The sequence below is a fragment of the Oratosquilla oratoria genome, chromosome 18 (genome assembly GCF_046742065.1).
Source record: "Oratosquilla oratoria isolate Oo_2021 chromosome 18, ASM4674206v1, whole genome shotgun sequence".
Lineage (NCBI taxonomy): Eukaryota > Metazoa > Arthropoda > Malacostraca > Stomatopoda > Squillidae > Oratosquilla > Oratosquilla oratoria.
In genome coordinates this window covers 6,669,750-6,676,455 of record NC_134794.1, presented here as the reverse complement: position 1 = coordinate 6,676,455, position 6,706 = coordinate 6,669,750, and the positions used below count along the sequence as shown (strand labels likewise).

The window sequence follows — 6,706 nt, the reverse complement described above, 5'->3', positions numbered from 1 at the left end:
GAACGAGATACGGTGTCAGCCTCAGCTCTAGGATGATATTGTTAGATGAACCAAAAGAACAAGAATCGTGTAGCTAAACTAGAAATAGAGATTTTCGCTACAGTGAACACACATTCCTATAAATCAGTTGCCTCAACAATAAAAAGGAGTTTTACCTCGTTTCGAGTTCGAGGGAGAGGTATCGCTTTTGGTCGAGTTTCTGTGTTTGTTCTCAACAGTGCGGTAAAATGACAGTTTGTGAATTTTCAGGGGGGAAAGTGGGTAATGGGCGCGTTTATAAGAGTAATTGGTATTAGTAATTTGGTCAAGATTAATCAAGGTCATTGTAATTTATAGAAATCAAAAATGTACTTTTTTGGGGATGGCGCTGTAAAAAAGTTAAATCTGAATTACTTTGAATCAAAAACGTCGTTATCCTTATCCTGTTTCTCAGTTGATGTTATGGACTAGTTTACCCGCGCTTCTATCCATATGGATAATTTTGTGCCGCTGTCGTATGCTGTTTCTCAGTTTTGATCATCTTCATCAAAATAGTGAAAAATGCATAACTTTGAGGACAGATAAATGAGGCAATATCATCGGTACGAAAAAAATATGAATAAATATACAATACATAATAAATACATAAAATGAAATATAATTAAATACAATAAATATATAAACAAATAAATTAATAAAGATAATAATATAATTAAATTAATAAAGATAATAATACAATTAAACAATAAAGATTAATTATATTTTTATTGAATTAAACAATAGATAAATTAATGAAAATAAAACAAACATGTGAATAAATAAAAAATAAATAGATAAACACAAAATGCCGTGCGAGACTTGTTATTCCTGGCACTCTTTGTCAATACAATTGACTCAATATTATAGTTTTCCCATCCAGATACGAGCAGTTGTATCAAAGAGGAATTAATATGGTGCACCCTTTTTAATAATACCGAAAATCGCCCCTCCCCTACCCCATCCCCGTCACATTGTTTTACTGTGGCGTTCTGAAATTATTCATTTTCCTCACCAAAAACAGTGAACTTCCCTCGTTAACTTCCAAATAATCGAAATGAGCTGGGAAGGTAATTAGGTCCTTTTGCAGCGTTTCGGGTTTGTTCGGTTAAGGGTCGGGAGGTCTCTTGCTCAGGGAGAGCGTTAAATACACCCCTAACCCTTTCGCTACGATTTTCGACTTCGCGCCTATTCAGGCTGACCCCGGGCGATTGTATTCTGCTAAGAAGATCCCCGTTTTCTTTGACCCGTCTGAATTCGTGCAGTGTATTTATGGACTCTGTCAGAAAAATAAATCTCCATGAATGAACATATAAACCACTATGCACATATTTTTTTCTTCTTCTTCTTCATGAAGCCGAAATACGAAGCTTTGGTTTTGCATTCACCAGATAAATTTTCATAGTCTAGAGGTGCCTACACTACCCACCGAGCGCTGAATTCAACCCCAGCGCGTTCTCAGAAACGTTGAGCCTTGTAGTATAGCAACTGGACTACCCCAACCTGACGACTGAGAGTGCCAGGCACCATTTATTACGCCCGTGGCACCCTCGTGGGGCACCAGAGGGGTCAACCACAACCATCCAAACATGCCATCGAACTCGAAGGGCTCGTAACTTCGAAGTCCGTAGGGTCTCCACTTCTGTCGCATGGAGGGATTCTGTACACCAACAGTTCCTGACTCTCTGGTTGTCGGAAGTTTGTCTCAGCTTAATAAAATCACCTGGCGACAGACGGAATAAATCGTGCGAGTCGACAGTGGTAGTGAAGATTTTTTTTTTTTTTTTTTTTTACTCTGAGATCCAGTTCAAAGTTAACTTGATTGCTTCTTTCTCCTTGTTTATCACACTATATATATATATATATATATATATATATATATATATACATACACTGTGTGTGTGTGAAGGGGAGATTCCCAAGAACCCATTTCGATACTTTCTAGTGGACGGTGACCGTTATCATAAACAAGGTCAAAGCAGATTTTACATTATTTTTCATTACAAACAAGGTCAGACCGCTTTTAACATTGTTCATTATCATAAACAAGGTCAAACAATTTTTTACTTTGTTCTTCATCATAAGCAAGATCAAACCATTTTTGACCTTATTCATCATTGCAAGGTATTTTTTTTTCATTATCGCAAACAAGGTCAAATCAGATTTGACCTTGTTTATCACAAGACCTCATTGATTATGTCGTCCCAGATTTGATTCCGTCACCAGCCATTGTTGACAACTGACACATCACGGGGAAGTGATTATTCATAGTTTGACACTCTCAGGACCAGCTGGTACCCTTCGCTGGCACATTCGGCACCAGCTGCCAAATTAACGACTTCACAGCTCAGCCGTGCCACGGAGGTGAATTAGATCGTCCGGCGACAGTCAGAATAAAAGGAAAAGGCTCACTCAGTACGGAAGGGGTGAACTGAAATTGATTATGTCCTCTTCATTACCAACGGGGTGACACGGAGATGAATTAAATCGCCTGGCGACAGAAAGTGTAAAGGGAGAAAGGGTCACGTGAAGAATTGTCACCCCAGAACGCCCACGTGAAGAATCATCACCCCCATGAGATCCCACCTGAAGAATTGTCACCCCAGTACCCCGAATATCAACAGTGGAATGAAGATTAGGTTAGGTTGAATGAGGGTTATGTTTATTGTCATCGACTTGTACAATCGAAGAATCGTAAACCCAGGATGGCCCACATGAATAATCGTCACTCTAGGATAGCCCACACGAAGAATTGTCACCCTGTCGAAGTCTGGGGTGACGGTTCTTAACCGCCAAAGAAGGGGTTAATACCTTTGGCGTCAGATACGCAGTGTTGTAGCCCTTCATCATGGTAATACTAATACCAGGCGATTCTCCTCAGCAGATACACAAATGGAGCAAAACAGAGTTCTGAGTTTATGGATTGCGTCACTGTTGAAGAGGTTCTCCCAGCCGTTCTGTTCCGGGTGACACTTTTCATTTCTTTGTGGTCTTCGCCAGACACTTTCTATTCTCCTCGTGGCACTCCGTGGGGTCGAGTTGGCAACCGCCACTGTAGTGCCGTGAGAAAGCCAAACCACTTGTCCAGGAGGACCTGGTCACCTATTAATATCAATGGCCCCTTGTTTACATTGGGCATTTTGTTAACGATACCTAGCGCTCCTATCCTTGGGCGGGGGGGGGGGGCAATATTACACTAAAGAAGTAGAGTCGCAGAGGTAATGAAGAGTTTTAGAGGTGTTTGAATGGAGGGGTAGTAGAAGTTAAAAGTGATCTGCACATTTTTTTTTTTTTTTTTTAGTGGGAATGAGTCTTCTGTCTTAAAAGGATGCTGAGTGACTCTGGTCCATAGAGACATCAACACAGTATAGTCAGCATCCTATATGGAAAAGTTTACAATGGATTGTTATGGGGAAGCATAACAGATCTTTCGGTCCATAACAAGGATGGATGCTGAATGATTGTCTATAAATAAACAATTAAAAAATAAAACAAAACACAGAATTGTAAGTAAACATAAGTATGAATTATTTGCTAGACATCACAGCAAAACGCTTTGCTGTTTATCCAAATTGATTGTAAAAAATTTAATATATATGATATGTGATCAACTCTTATAGGAAATCTTCCACCCGCGAACTACGCGAAGGGTGAAGTTGGTTCAGATTATGAATTAAATCTGGTAGCTTTAACCCACTTATGCTTCATTAGTTACCCTTTAGAATTCTGTAATGTTCAAAGGGTAATATAGTCCACCCGTACATTACCATGGCTTATTACATTAATTACATGTGTCAAAAGATCCGGCACGTGGCTGGACCACGGACTTGTGGGGAACGATCGCGACCACGTTCAAATTAGTGGGCGCGCTTTGTGGAATCCTTTGGCTTTTTTGTGCTTTGTTCTTCTCAGAAGCTGTTTTCATAATATACGTGTTTTGAGTGCGAACGTGGTAGAGACGGGGAAGAGGGACGTGGGTGAGAAGGCGAAGAACATAGAACACAGGCGAGAGCAACACGAAGGGAGTAGAACAAGTAGAACAGGGTACGGGACAGGGGAGGATAACTCGGAAAGACAAAGGATGATGGACGGGAAGGGTGAGGGAAGACGGCGAAAGGAGTGGAAGTGAGGAAACCGTGAGTAGGGATCGCAGGTGGAGTGAGTGTGTGTGTGGGGGGGGGTTGTGAGTGTGTGTGTGTGTGTGTGTGGGTAGGTGGTGGAGGAGTTGAGAGAGAGAGAGACCGTCAGAGAAGTTCCGGGCCCAGACTCTCCATGCAGTGCGGGTAAGGACAAGGGAGGGAGAGGGAGCACCAGCATCCGGAGAGTTATCCGGGAGAGTGGGATGTTCCTCCCTCTCTCTCTCTCTTTCTCTGTCTCTCTTTTTCCCCACTTCTTCAGAAGGTAAACATTGGTCCTCTGCGCTTGAGGCAGCGTCTCAAAAGAGGTTGAGGCGACCGAGCGTCGTATTTTACAAGACTCATTACCCACAATTCCTCTGACAATTTACACTCTTCACACTTCTTAACGACACTTGCATGGTTTAGTATTGGTAAGATATATTCTAAGACATTTTTTTTTTCTTACATAAATCAACATGACATTCTTCTAACCTACCTGTTTCTTTAATGTTCTTGGGTCTTCTTTTCAATCACGATCCGACTGGGAACGCAGTCAAACTTTTTAAATGAAGAAATGGAATAAGTTCTTCAATGATGACAAATACATTCTTCGAAGATGTCTATGTACAAACTTTAAACTTCCCGCAGAGCACTGCACCGGGCACACACCGCATCAAAACAATGCAAAGTGTTCGTGGGACGAAAAAAATAAATTCAATTCGACTCGAACAAACTCCCGTCGAAAGCATCGAACGAAGCGGAACACTTACGGACTGAAAAGGCACACAAAAGTGGTCTTGTTTACACTAAAACCCGAAAACTGAGCAAGGCACACGTCATAAGACTCGAGAGGAAGGATGGTACATCCACACGCGACCACTGCTGATAGCACACTGAACGTTGGCCCCGTGAGGAGGACTGGGACTGCCTCGGCCGCGCGCCACACACTCAAGCCAGCCAGGCCTTGTCCTTGCTCGATGTGTCGTTCGGAATTTACTCACTCACTCGAAACCACGCTGCCGTTTCTCCACATACACACACGTACACGCACACACACGCACACACACACACACACACACACACACACACACACACACACACACACACACACACACACACACACACCCCTCCCCACTAATTTCTAATATATTTATGACCCACATCTACACCAAACGAAACCTCCCTTTCATTACAGACACTCTGTATTTCATTCACAGAGCCTAATAATGTTCCCGGCAGAAGTCTATGTTCACCAAATGCTCTTTTCCCCTTACAGAAGGGCTGAACGAACACACACACACATGATGATAAACAAAACCCCATTCAACCACCCCACCCACTTCAGAATTTTGGGCATGAAGGGTCGCCTTCCCCCTGCCACGCTTTGCGGGTCACAAGCAATGCAGCGAGGCATAGCTCTAAGTTGTGATGTCTGTAAACTTATAGAAGTAAAGTATGAAACCTTAAATACTATAGCTTACTCTTGGATATTCTTGGCCCTTCCGTTCGGGTTTTTTATTACGGAGGAAAGGTCGAAAAGTCTTGACCACCTCCTACGCTCCTCCTCCGCCCTCCCCTCCAGCGTCCGACTCGGTCGCGTTGGCTGGTACGCCGCGCCAGCAGGCTGCATAGTATTCAACTTCGCGATATGACGTCACTCCTTGTGAGCCGTATTTCTTCAGGACATTTGTTTACTAATTTATTCATCCATTTATTAATTATTGATTGACTTATATACTTATCTATTCATTCATTTATTAGTATATATGTATATATATATATATATATATATATATATATATAATATATATATACAATATATATAATGTATATATATATATACATATATATATATATATATATATATAATATATGTATAATTTATTAATTTAGGTATGGTTTTTATTATTATTATTATTATTATTATTATTATTATTATTATTATTGCTATTATTATCATCATCACCATTATTATTATCATCATCATCATTATTATTATCATTATTACTGTTTTGTGGGGGCTTGTCATATCTACATATCTCAACACAGACTTTCTCTGAAAAATTCGTAATCACGTTTTTAAGGACTGAATAAATAATGTTGCAATTTTTCGTGATTACATTATAATTAAGTCAAAATCATGATAAATGTATTTGTCTCGAACATCAAATAAAAAATGAATATATAATTAGACATGTTTTAGTCCTGTGTGGCGAATATGAATCAAAGAATATAAATATTTGGAAAATGTTTTGGGGTGGGGTGGGGTTGAGGGGGTGGCTATATCTCCTTTGACCGCGACGAAAACACGTCCCCCTAACAAAAAAAAAATAATAATAATAACAATAATAATATATAAATAAAAATAAGATAAAAGGCTTCGTACCACTTTGAGTGTACTGACTCATGAATATATTTATGAAAACTACTGATAGATTCTAAAGGCAAGCCGGATAGATTTATTTAGAAAACTAGGTGTAATTCAACTTTTATATTGTTTGTTTGTTTTGTTATCATTTGTCTGTTTATTATTATTTGATTCACATTTATTATTAGTTATTTGTCAATTTATC

At 39.9% G+C, this 6,706-nt stretch overlaps 1 protein-coding gene across 5 annotated transcripts in view; it reads right to left on the bottom strand.

Moving 5' to 3' along the window:
• LOC143035026 (LHFPL tetraspan subfamily member 6 protein-like) overlaps positions 1-5,077 on the bottom strand; it is a 390,386-nt gene extending 385,309 nt beyond the window's left edge. The window contains exon 1 of one of the 5 annotated variants that reach the window (XM_076201430.1): positions 4,904-5,077. The gene's annotated coding sequence lies outside the window, so the exon portion shown is untranslated. Of the gene's footprint in view, positions 1-4,629; positions 4,841-4,903 lie in introns of those variants that run through there. The other 4 variants (XM_076201431.1, XM_076201433.1, XM_076201432.1 and 1 more) reach the window with 4 other exon arrangements.
• Between the last annotated feature and the right edge of the window lie 1,629 nt (positions 5,078-6,706).